Below are 13,288 nucleotides of genomic sequence, written 5' to 3' on the forward strand. Positions count from 1 at the left end.
TATTATACATGGCCGGTTTTATTATTCTCTCGGCGGTTTCGGGGCCTCGTCCGTCTGATGGTTACCGCGTTGATGCGGATTTAATTATATTGTTTCGTGTAAAGCCGGATTCAGATCGCTCGCGTTAATGAGCGATTCCAATCGAAAAGGCCCGGGACGCGTCGCGCTGGCGAATCTTCAGCTCTCGTCGACGCTAACCAAGGTGCTAATTAAAACGAGACTAGCAATCTAGAAAAGTGCACTATTATATTAAGCGTTTGTCAGTCGCCTAACGTCGCGCCAGAATGATTTAATTGCGGTCCACTCTCCGTGGGACCATTTCCAATTATCACGATCGCTGAAACAACCTCAGGAAACTCAATCCGCAATCACTCAAGGAAGCGCAATCGCACGAACTCGAATATTCATTCCTTTATTTATTTACGCGGTACAATATTTCTGATCGCTTCGCTTACACACACAACGTTTAACATCCATAACTCGGGACGCAAATTGCTAAGTTGATAATTATCGCGTGATAGTTATACGAATCAAATGACGGAAGACAACCGCTATATCTCGAGTCTACCAAAGAATCGAAATTCGCGCCGAATTTCGCGTGGAATTGCTGGGTAGCGAGAACCGTTAGTATGGCTCCTAATGAATCGGGCTTACAGTATCAGCCGGCGATTATGTAATCCGCAAAAAGAGCTACGTCGGTGGTCGTTTCGAATTTCGCGGTATTATGTGAGTCAGCAAAGCAGAGGTTCGGCGGGAAATGGCGACACCAGGAGTGGCGGAGAGAAACGTAGGATCGTTTTAAGCAAAGATAATGCGAGTCGTAGAGAGAAACACGCGTGGCTAATGCCCAGTGCCGTTTCCTGCCTCATGTATTCAAATTAAACCACGTAACACCGTCATGGAGCCGGGTGTGATGGTAATGATGATGGTAAACGAGACCTATAGACGCCTTCTTCCACTGTCACTGGCCGCTTGGTATCCTTCTCTCTTGCTGGCCGCGGCGCGTCATCTGAGAGCTCGATGACGGTGCAACACACAAGTTGGGCCAATGGCGCGAGCTCGAGCGATTCTTCGTCGGGCTAATGCGAAATTTGCTCGCAATTTGTAGCCTGTTACTTCGGACGGTGCACGGTGTAATTATGCTATTATACACGTTGGCGTTTAGCAAGCCAGAACCCCGTGCATAAATTGTCGCTATAATTGTCGTCGCTCGGTTTCGTGACCGGGAAACGAATGGTTCGAGGGATTCGAGAAAATCAATCGAGAATGAGCCAGTTGAACGACAAGATAGTCCGAGGCTAACGTCTTCGTAATCTTCTCTCGGTGCTAGAGGATGATTAATTTATGAAAATTGTTGCGATGCCTGGTGGAATCTAAGGTTCGAACGCTTCTGAAGATATCAACGCTACGTTGGTTATTCTTATTTTCGAATTTATGTAATCCCTGAGCGACAAGATAGTTAGGCCGCCGTCTTCGTAATTTTCTTGGTGCATATATAACAGTGATTAATATATATAAAAGGAATTATCCATCGAATTGCTTGACGGAATTTAAAATTCGAATTTTCTAAAAGTACGAGCAACAGAATTATCCTTATTTTCAAATTTATCGATCTGGATGATTCAACGTTCACTAGACCAAGTCTAACGACGGTAAATTTCTCCTTTCTCAAAAAAAGAAAGGGGAGAGAGATCCGTTTCTCGGGAATGGAGGCCATCGCGATCGCTGTTACCACTTGGTGACAGTCCTGCTAAATGGAGTTGCGCAATCGTCGCCGCTTTGATTCGTCGATATTAAGGAAAGCCGGTGAATAAAAGACAGGGGCCGAGGTCGTTGACCCCCGTGCAAACTAATCTGTCCTCAGAATCGTTTCGTAACAGGCTCGATCCTTCGAAACGCGACCAACGAGCGAGACTCTCCCGTCAGTCTCTCGACTCCTTTCATATTTTCCTTTTTTTTTTTTTTTTTATTTCTTCGTCCATTTTTTCTTGGTCTTTGTCTGGTATACAGCGGTACGATTCCTTCCGGAATTACAGGTCGCTCATTCGGAGCCGAGGACGTTCCCTGAGCGACATAATTAAGAAAGACCCCTTAATGTAATTTTAATAACTGGTTAAATAAACATAAGCGTAAGCCAGGCGTAATTTGAATCCGGATGTGCCACGATGAGCGGTTTCGATAAAGCACAATGTTAATGCCTCGGCTTAGGAGGAGAACTGCATCGTCTCGCCGTTTCCTCGTCCCTCGCTCCCTTGCGAATTTTTTACTTCTTCCACCAACGAACGTCCTCCCTTTCCTTTCCTCTCTCTCTTTCTCTCCCTTGTCTTTTTCTCTATCTCTGTCACCCTTTTTCTCTCGGGAATGGTGCACGGAACGGGCGCGAGCGGTTGCGTGCGCTGCGTGCATGCGTGCACAAGCATGTTATTTCGCAGTTTATGCGAGGTATGCTAATCCGACGAGACCATAAGCGCATCGAGCATTCCCCAAATCATGAATAATCAGCCGCGCAAACGGTCTGAATGCCTGCGTTACTTCATCTCTTCGCCTTTCTTTCCTCCGCTTTTCTTTTCCTTAAACTAATTACGCCTTTTCTTTCTTGTTTTGTTTCGTTTCATTTTCCCTTTCCTTGCTCGACGTTCTCATCCGTTTAGACGATCATTACAGAACAGAATGATAACCGGCTCTGTTTTTCGCGTCGAGAATCATTCACTATCGATTAACCGTGGAATTTTTCCGTGTAACTAACTTTTTTTGTTTCATTCTTTTTTGTCTCAATCGAGAGAAAGGATCGATAACGCCGTTCGATAATTGCTTTCTACCGCGAGTCCTGGCACGTGCAAAGGTTAATTCCGCGTCAATTACACGTCAATTAGCACATATCGAGGATTCCGCGGTATCGATCGTTCGGGATTTTATGACACGCCGATGTCATTCGAACGTGCCGTCGAGATTCTTTGCATACAAAATTATTTAGATACTTGCGTATAAGTCGATAATCTTTTTCCTAGTCGAAAGACCTTCGGTTTTTGCTCGAACGACACAGCATCGCTGAACGTCGATAAAAATGTTTCTAGACGAGAGTGGTATCTTCCATTCAAGGATAGAACGCTGGAATTTCTGTGCACCGTCGCAGGACAACGGCGATAAATATTGTCAAAAGAATGTCGATTTTTCTTCGTCGATTGCTTTTCCCTTTCTTCTTCGAATTTCGTTTTCTTGGACGAACGCTTTTATCATTTCAACGAAGCTTCTTACCATGTTTCCTCGTTGCCTGCTGACATAATAAATCATCGTCCACTCATTTTTACACAATGATCTTGATGAAGCCCAGGTGCTGAAAATTACCAGTCAAATTTGTAACTACGCGAACGACAGCAATGATACGCTATCCATCTTTGCACCCTCTGTGCTGCTTTATCGAGATGAAAGCGTTAATCGTCGCCGACTACGAAGGTAGACAGGCTTATTAATTAATGATAAACCACAACGTCATCCACGGTGGTCCAATTGTTGCTTTTGTTTCCATCGTTTACGTAACGCAATCCCGACGATTGCAATAGAAGTCGTGTACATAGACAAATGACGCTACTGTTATTATATCTCGTACGCTTGTAGGCGCGCGTATCGTGCATAAACATCGGTTTAATGATCTTAGATGGTCGTTGATTATGCGGGCATGTTCGTACATTAACCTACACTCTGCTACACCACCGTGTATCCCCGCTTATCCGTGCTTCTCGCGCACTCGCACTGTTTCGCGCCTTCCTACCTTCTGTACAAACCGTGTGACATTTAGTTATTTTAGTTCCCTCAAAAATATTTCCAATTCCACTTCGTCTATACTCTAGAAATTTGCCAAAGTTAAGTAGAACTTAGTTGATCCAAGCGAAATCAGAAAATCGCGCTTAACCTCTCACGTAAGACTGTGGTCAATGAGCAACATGTTGATATTAATCGAGTTTGAAACGCACTTATCGATTTGTCTATGGTTCCATGTTGTATTTTCTTAGTCTTTTGCGTTCGAAAGGAACGATTTATAAAAATATTATTCGTATTTGAAGGATTAATGCGCGATTACGGACGTGTGACAAAATTCTGACGATTTTTTGAAGGAAAACGAATGGAATAGAAACACGATCGGTGAAACCGCATCGAAATAGTCCTGTTTCGTAATCGTTATTACAGGTGATGGTCTTGTAAAGCACCATGTATCATCCATAAACATAAGTCTAACGATGTAGATGGCAACTGATTAGTCGGCCGTGTTCGTGCATTACCTTACAGACGGCGCATAATGCGGTCGCTAGATTACGCGTTGTATACACGTATGTACATATAGGTATCCTGGATTTTTCTAACATGCCAATGGTGGCTTCCCCTAGGTCCGCTATTGTTTACGCTGCTTTAATTAGCCCGTTAATGCGACCGGGATATAGTCGCGGACCCTTATCTGATACGTTTCCGGCGAATCATGGGAATTATTTCCGCGCATGCAAATGCCAACGAAAAGGCGAATCGAGTTATGCTTCCGGCACGATCCCACCGGACGATAAAAACGAGCACGCGTGACTAAGGACGCGCGTTTTCATTCCACTTACAAAGATCTTCATTTTGCCGCTACAAGCGTCTACATATACATACATACTTTCTTTCTATCGTTCGTTATTTTTCTTTTAATAATTTCCAAACGATTACATCCACCGTCCGAGAGACATCATACGGTGAGAGTTTGATAGACTAATGGAGGACGAAAGGAGATCGTCGTTTGATTTTGACATTAGGAAAGTTCCTAATGTAGAAGAGATTGAAAAATGAATTCACAGTCGCCTTATTCTATATAGTTTATTACGACGTGTACGTTAATGACCGAATCAAAATCGAGAGATTAAGAATCGGTGACTGTACGAAACAGGCCGGACAATCGAAGCCCACTTTCACGACACACGGCCACACGACCAGAACGTGTTCCTCAAAGGAACGCGGCTATTTACGCGGCTTCGTGTAACGACGATTACGTTTGAAAGGCCTGGTTACGACAAAAAGGAGACGGGGCAATTAGAGTGGCCGAACGCAGCCGCACTCCCCCGTTCTTTGCGCGATCATCTTTAGGATAATATCGTTCGTATACACACCAGCCACATATTAGGTGACTTAACGAGTTAAGCGTGCTTAACGGTGCGTTGAGTAGTTCCTTGGGATTAACTGGCCGTGCCTAAACGCGCTAATACATTACTGTACTCGACCGTTCAGAAAGACAGAGGTAATTAACCCCGGTGCCGTCGTAAGTGGCCATATTTTAAGGTCCAGTTGCACGTGTCTCCTCGTCACTTCTTAATCAATTCAACGACTTCGTTTCGTTCTCCGATCTCTGATCCGTTTTTACCGCCGTCTCTCCAATTTTATAGGAATGTTTGCATTTGTCCCATGGCCGCTTCCATATGCGTGATTCATCGTCTAGCTTCGCGTGTACGCACCATTCCATTGTACCGAGAGCAAAGGGCGGAGAACGATGCTCGACCGAGGCCAATGTTTGTCGGTAATTCTCGTGAAAAGGGTTGGATCGATAGGAACTGCAGCTAGACCGGTCGATACGTGTCACGTTTGCCTCGTGGATGTTTCGTGGATGAAAAAGGGAATGAGAATTTTGATGGGATTCTGACTGAATTCCTGTAAACGTTTTTCCGATACTACATCATCTGTGAATAAGCTTCGTAAATTGACAAGGAACAGTCTTAGATGCGTTTGAAGATATCAGGCTAGTATTTAAACGCATTGAGCGTTTCAGTCGCTTCATTCGGTGGACTGTAAATTCATTATTTTTACGAATTTGATCTGAAATTTTCAAGATCATATGTTCGAGACGTTAGCTTTAATTCGCGCAAAGGAGGCTCGTTATACGAGAATTTCCCATTAAGAGATAGCATTTTATCTCCTGCATCGAACTGGATTTGAATTTTAAAATGGCCCTGCTGCCAATTATATATCTCGGTGAACAACTGCGAATTCTAGCATCGGAATCACGACCCGTGTACAACATTAATCTTTAGTTACACAGACGGTTAACGATACCGACAACCAAGCAGGATGGTTTTTCCCCAGATTCGTCTTCATTACCGCAGAAATTACAGACGTTTCGCGCGTAATAGACGGAAAATTAATCCCGAGAGTCCGTCGCGTTTTTTTATCGCGAATGAGCGCTGCGCCGGTTTCGCTTTGAACACGAACACCGTATTCGAACCAACGCGTAATTTGCATCACTTAGGTATGTTAATATCGCGCTTACCGACCGCTAGAAGAGGCTAGTGAACGCGGACCGTCTGTGGCCGCGAAGAAAACCACAAAGATCCACCATTTTGCATAACCGTTCCTCTCATTCGTTCGTAAGTAGCTGGATAGACGCGCGATCAGCGTAAAATGAAAATGAACCACGCGTAAATGTAGCAAATTACGCTTTTCCGTTTCTCTGTTTGCTTTCCACGTCGGTAAAAAGGATCGGACACCGTGCATTTGCGGAGAGTAAAGCTACGAGACCATCAACGCGACCACCGTTGCGATACTCTCGTAGAGACCGATCCCCTCTGGTTGGATAGCACGCGAAACGTAGCCGAGATATTCCCGCGAGGAGATCGATCTCTGTCCCAGGATGGTAGAGATCGTTGGACCCGAGTTTCCTCCTATTGTCGAGTAGCGTTCATCGAGTGGTTCGCCACCTAAACTCACCACTGGCACGAAATGCGTGTCTACCACCGTGCTCGTTTACTTTTTTGCTCGGCGTAACTCTCATTTTGATCAATTTGAGTTTTTTGCCGGACCGGTGACTTTAGCACCGAGCAGGCCTCATCTCCGCCTCGCCACCTCCTGCGCCACGCTCGTCTCTTTTCTTCCTTCTCCTTTCTCTTCGCCCCTTTCTTCCCCTTTCTCTTCCGTTCATCTTTTCTTCCCTTGCTTGCGGGTTCTTTCATTCGTCGAACTTTCGAACATGTTCTTTCGTACGTACTTACGTGCATGTACGTACTTTGGTCAACATTTGCTCTCGACTTCGACGTTTGCCCCCCTTCGTCACGCAATGCTACGATCGAATTAGCAAATGCGGAAATTTCGGCTAATAACCAAAATTCGAGTGTCTTGTCTTTACGAGTTTGCGTAGTAACTAATTTCTTCCGTTATGATATCCATGATATCCGATTCGGCCGATTCGGAGCGAATTTTCACCAAGTAAAAGATTGGTATATTCTCTTATCAACTGTGGCCGTGCCGAATTTTAATAGGCTAAACCTATTTTCTATAGCGTGCACGTACTTCTTCCATCGAGTTCCAGTGACTCATTCTACGCGGTTGAAGTTTCCGTGACGTCCGGAGCTGTACGCCACTGGACGTAACGCACCGAAGTGACAGATTGTTAGCCGGGGGCAGGTCTGATAGTCTTCACCCCCGTGTTCATGCGGTTAGAGGTTTTTTTCACTCGCGATTTTACCTCGGTACGTTCCATGAATTTGATGGAGAGAAATTTGTCACCGTTCCACTCTTCTGTTGTCTGGCTGTTTCAACGGCAGGTGCACGGTTAGAGCAGCCTCCGGGCTCTTACAAAGGATTCTACGACAAAGTACATTAAGCACGGATAAATTTAAAAATAATCTTCAAGCACTTTGAGAAAGCACATGCTCTCTCACTCTGTTCGTAGCCGCGAATGATCAAATGATACCGAAACGAGATACAAACGACGCGAACGCACACGACGAAAGAAAGACTCGGTCGATCCACGAAACACGGATATAAAATAGTCTGTCCCGGTAATTAGCGGTCGTCAGCGATGCTACAAGGCCTTTCACTGCGCAAGAAAAGAGGAGTTACCATCTCTTGATTACTAAATATCCATAACGATCCTCTCGGCTCTGATTAACCGGTACGTCGAGTCATCGGGACCACCTAAGCCCTCCTCACGAACGAACGAACGAATCGTCCACGCTACCCTATCTCGACGAAACTTTCTATCATCTATTAATCGATACCATCTTTCTCAACACGTACGCAACGTACATAGACGCGCGAATCGCTTCGGATCTTCGTCGTTTCGAGTTAGACGCACGGAACTCGCGTAGCTAATCGTAGAATCGTACGTGACCGATCGTCGTTGGTGCTCGAGCGATTCGCGCGGTAAAACACCGTGAACGGAATCGTCCACGACACCGAGCACGTTGTCGCGTGTAACTCGCGCGTCGTCAGCTAGGCTGCACGTAGCAGCTCGTTCCTGATACGTGTCTGTCGATCGATTAGCTAGCGAGCGTTTGTTATCCGGCGCGAACACCTAGCCACGGTTCGTTGACGGTCGTGGGAGACGCGTTAATTTACGGGACAGTGAATGAGCCACTATGTGTGTGTAGGAAACTTCGCGAAACAGTGTAGCTTTTACGAGGATCGTGCAAGTCTTCCTTCAACTCTGTCTGCGTACCTCGTTACAAAATGGTACGTGTGTATTATGGTGAACTAATCCGCGAATAGTTAGAGCAGAATCTTTTGTTTGCACACGTTGGGAGTGATTTGGTATTCCTACCTGATGAATGAGTGATCTGATATTGTACACACGTGTGGTTCGCGTGATTTCGTGAGAGTGGTAATTACGGTTACCGTAGAATTAGATGTGGCGTCGAAACAGCAACGATCATTGAAGATTGTTCTCTATAAAATTACGAAACTGAATAGGTTTCTCCTTTTTTCTTTCTTTTCCTTTTTCTTTTTTTTTTTTGTTCTTTTTTTTCATGATTCTCCACGATGTGTCATTTCGTTTTGATAATGAATCAAGGCGGATAGAACAGTAGATGGAACCCGGAAGCGGGTTCTCCGACTAACGAATGAACAACGCGAACTATTATTCGACTCTAATTGATGACGGTTCACGGGTTGTTTCGTATTGACGGTCATCGATAATCCCTAATGATTCGAATGTTGCCGGCACCGCTGAGGGGCACGAAATCGAACACCGACAGACCCGTGGCTCTTTCAGGAATACAAACACCTGGTAAACGGATTGATAGAATGGTTATTACTCAAACGCATACCGTCGATTCATCGATAAACTTCCGATCTCTGCTCCAAATAACGTTCCACTTACTACGACCTGTTACTTTCTTCCACGTAGTCTTTCGTTCTTACGATCGAACTGTTCCCAACAATGCGCTCTAATAAACGATTCAACCGTCGACATGCCCGCGAATAATTTATCGAAACAGTACACGTTGGATTACGTAGGATCGCATAGGTCGTTGAATTTCCCTTCGCTCGCAGCGCATTGAAATTGCAACTATGATCTCTCATAGACAAACACAGCGTATCTATCTGTGTGGAAAAAAGTGGAGACTTTACGAGCGTGCCAGTCGGCAACAAAGCGTAGAATTCGCAGGCAAAAAATGAATCGAAACGCGATCGGTTAGGACAGCAACTGTACGACTTGGCTTGCAAGTTCTGTAGTCACGGTGGCCCTGATACGCGCGGCGAAGCGACGCGTCACAAAGATGGTTAGTCCTGACTTGAAGATCCTTAAGGCGAATCGTACACGGCGGTTTCGATCGTTCCTTCCTTTTTCCTCCACCTCTTTCTTGTTCTTCGCTTTCTCCCGCTTCATCTTCTTCGTCTTCTTTGTCCTCTTCTTCTTCTTCTTCTTCTTCTCCGTCTTCTTCTTCTTCTTCTTCTTCTTCTTCTTTCTCTCACGGTTGAAAAAGAAAGCTCGAAGTACAAACGCACCCGCGCTCCGATGATTAACAACCGGTACCGGCGCATATCTCCGGGGCCCGGACGGTGCTGGCTAATCGATTAATATACGATATCGAGCGCGCGCGTCCCACGGCCATTGTTTGTTGTTAATTACACTGATACATCTATTCGAGAGAGAAGATCGCCGTGCTCGCCGCGTATTCGCCGCCACGACCGCCCGTCGTCCGACATTCTCCAAGCCCGACAGGATTTGAATCTAACTTTTGACACGTATCAAACGGCGTCTCTTTTCTCTTCGACTTTCTCTTTCTCTCTTCGTAGTTACTCTTTAGAGAACGAGCAAGGAGGAAGGAGAAAAAAAATAGAAGAGGAGTGGTATATTGAATCGAGAGTATCGTACATCATCCATCGTTACGAGTTACCCCGCTGTCATTGTGTTTGTTACGCTAATCGGGTGTCAGAAGACGCGATACTAGTTTTGACAGGATTATTTCGAAGATGCGATAATCTCGCCGGTTATCGCAATGAATATTCGCATGTATGCTATATATATAAATATATATTCTCGATCGAAGGCTTCGAAACAAAGTTGAATGGAAAGTAAGAGGAATCGTTGGTCTCGTTGGAACGTTTTCAAACGCAGCGACGCCAGGTGATGGATCGCTCGAAAATACAGTTACGTCCCGCGAAAGCGAAGCCAGACGACTTCCGGGGACGCGTGTCGTGGGTCAGGCACACTCGTTCGAATTCCGTTTCACTTTCCAGCCGGGGTTAACAGCTAAATCGACGGCTAATTGCCAGGAAACCCGATGAGAGCACGAAGATGAGGACGAGGATGAAGGTGGTTCGATGATGCGTGGCTTATGCGGCGTAGTGTCGCGTTAATTACCGAGTGTTAAGCCAGGCTCCTCCCTCTTTGCACGCGGCTAGATGGATGGATTGCTTAATACTTGTCACGCCTCGCTAATTAACATTCAGTCATCTCCCTCTCGGAAGTCCCTCTTCCCTCCTCCTCCTCCCGCTCTTCCCTGCCCCGCCGCTGTCGAAAGAGGCGAAGCAAGCCGCGGCCACGACACCAGGTGGAAAGTCGTTTAATATTTATCGACTATCGCGTGCGACCCCGTTGGCACCTTCAGGGCCCAGGACGACCGGCCACGATGAATTAGAATTCGTGATGGCGCGCCGCGGTTCGCGGGAAATATTAGAATACGACGCCGCTACTAACGGACAAACGATTACTACTCATCCAAACGAAACTCCGTCTTCGAGTACATTGTGCTCGTTTTTTTTTGCTTTCGCATACGGTCGATGAACCTCTCTTTTGGAAAATCGTTTTTAACCTGGTTTCACTATATCTGGATATAGCCTGGTTAGCGCTATATCAAGCAACTGTACATCATAGTTATTGCAAATAAATAGAAGTGGAGTTTAAACGATTGAGAAATGTTATTTGCCTGGTATAATATTCACTTTTCAATCAATCGAAAACTCATGGTCTTGCTATTTTAGAAGATTGCTTTGAAAATAGCTAAAAGAAAATGATTACTATTCCAAGCTGAAGACAATGGTAATGAATGTTTGCTACGATAGATTTATGAACGTAAGTGATTAAATAATCAGTGGAAGGAGCCGTAAATCTTATTAAGGAAATGTTATGTTATAGGAAAATGATTCAAGTGAATGGTATTCACAGTCGCTCTCGTCCTGTGCCATCGACGACAGGTTCGACGGAATACCAGATGCAGAATGTTTTGTCCCGTTGAATCTAATCTGTACTTTCGATCGCGCTGCCAGCCGGAGGACCCTGTCCCTCTCCATTATTATACGTCCCTTACGTGGATGACTGGCTGCGAGATAATATTTTACGAGAGTCCCAAGATTCAACTAAACTGTGTACAAAAATCGTCAAACCCTCGGAACTTGGCATTTCACATTTTCGAGTATCAAGTGTCTTTAAAGTAGAAATTCTCAAAACTTTGACTTATTAGAAATCTTCTGTGGTGGACAGTGAGACGTATTGTTAGTTAAAATAATAACGAGACGAGTTAATTCAATTAACTATATTTATAGATATTTTAAAATGTCGAATACAAAGTTAATCGCAAACGTTGCTCGCTTGATGATATTCGTTATAAGATTGCGCGATACTGCGGTACTGATACTAATTGTTATGCTGATTCGTTATACTTATTCACTTGACTGACTGACTTTTGAAGAACATGGTCGTCTATTTATACTGGTCGAGGGGGGTACCGAAAGGTTTGAACTTGTCGCCGGTTGTAAGTTGCACGTAGCAGCGAAATTGCTTTGTCCAGAGTTTGTTTATTACATTATGTGCGTCGTACAGCGTTAATCCTCTGTGGCAAAACAACTATGTGAGGCATCTTCGTATCGAAACGTCCTAAGACGCATATATCGCTACACTTCCTTTTTACACTTAATCTTAATCTTAGCGTTCTTATCTCAGATTTCTGGCTGTGAATCGTATTTTTTAATTGAGAATTTTATGAGCAATAATCGTAAAAATGTGATACGTTTGTTTAATATTCGAATTAAACGAAATAAAATTCTCGTAGTTCCTATCCCTAGAAAACATTTGACGCGTTTCGGTGGGTGATCTACGATCGATCGTATACATACGTCACCGTGCTGCGGCATCTAATGAGGCTATTAACACGCGCTGCACCACCAAAGGAACTTCGTCGAGCGTTTATGACATCCGATGACCTACCTAGCGGCTTCTATGAGAACCTCGCGATCGCCTTGAGTGAGACATTTACAAGCTTCAGGCTAGGTCGGTCTCGTCGGCCTAGCATCTGTCGTCTGTAGATACGTGTCGTTAAAACTTTTCCGTAGTTTTCCAGCCGTGTAACATTCGTTTCGACGATTCCGGATTTGCAATTAAATCGGTGCGCTCCGATTCCGCGAATCGCGTGAATATTTCACGAGCATTTGAAACTGTAAACGCATTAACCATGTAACGCTGGATCCTTGATCGTAATCTTCGCATTGTATTCTAAAAAAGGCCGCTTAAGTAAACAGCTGAACCTTGTATCGAAAATTCCTGCTATTCAAATAACGGGTAAAATTTGATTATAATTCCATCGCACGAAGCGCCGAATGAAGATATTACGTGGTAATCGATGTAATACTTGGGCGCGCGATCGTTAAAGCGCAAATTGCGAGCAATCCCGTTCGAAATTACTTAACGGAGAAGACAGAGGAGTGTAGTCGAAGGCCTTTATTAGTGCGAACGATGCTTCGCTTAGAATCGAGCAATCCTGGCAAACGCGTGTATGCAAATTGAAAAAGATAATGGCCGTGGTCGTGAACGAGCGCCAGCGCAATCGTGTTCTCGAGTGTCGTTTCGATCATCTGACGATTACAGCGAAGTTATTACACGAACGGAGGGGATCACGGTCGTTTTCAAATTGTCGTGAATAAACGATACGAATGACTGCGTAATGATAGCTCGGAGGCAAGAATGCGAATGCAGGTATAAGAGCTGCTTTAGGTTCCTCCGCGTTTATTCTTTGGAAATTTCGCGTTGTTTAGTCTCTCGTGATAGACCGTTGTTTAA

The 13,288-nt window shown here is 44.8% G+C and overlaps 1 protein-coding gene across 3 annotated transcripts in view; it reads left to right on the plus strand.

Annotated features, from left to right (window-relative positions):
* LOC139989827 (uncharacterized) overlaps positions 1–13,288 on the plus strand; it is a 126,069-nt gene that overhangs the window by 13,893 nt on the left and 98,888 nt on the right. The window lies entirely within an intron of this gene.

This window comes from Bombus fervidus, chromosome 8 (assembly GCF_041682495.2).
Source record: "Bombus fervidus isolate BK054 chromosome 8, iyBomFerv1, whole genome shotgun sequence".
Classification (NCBI taxonomy): Eukaryota; Metazoa; Arthropoda; class Insecta; order Hymenoptera; family Apidae; genus Bombus; species Bombus fervidus.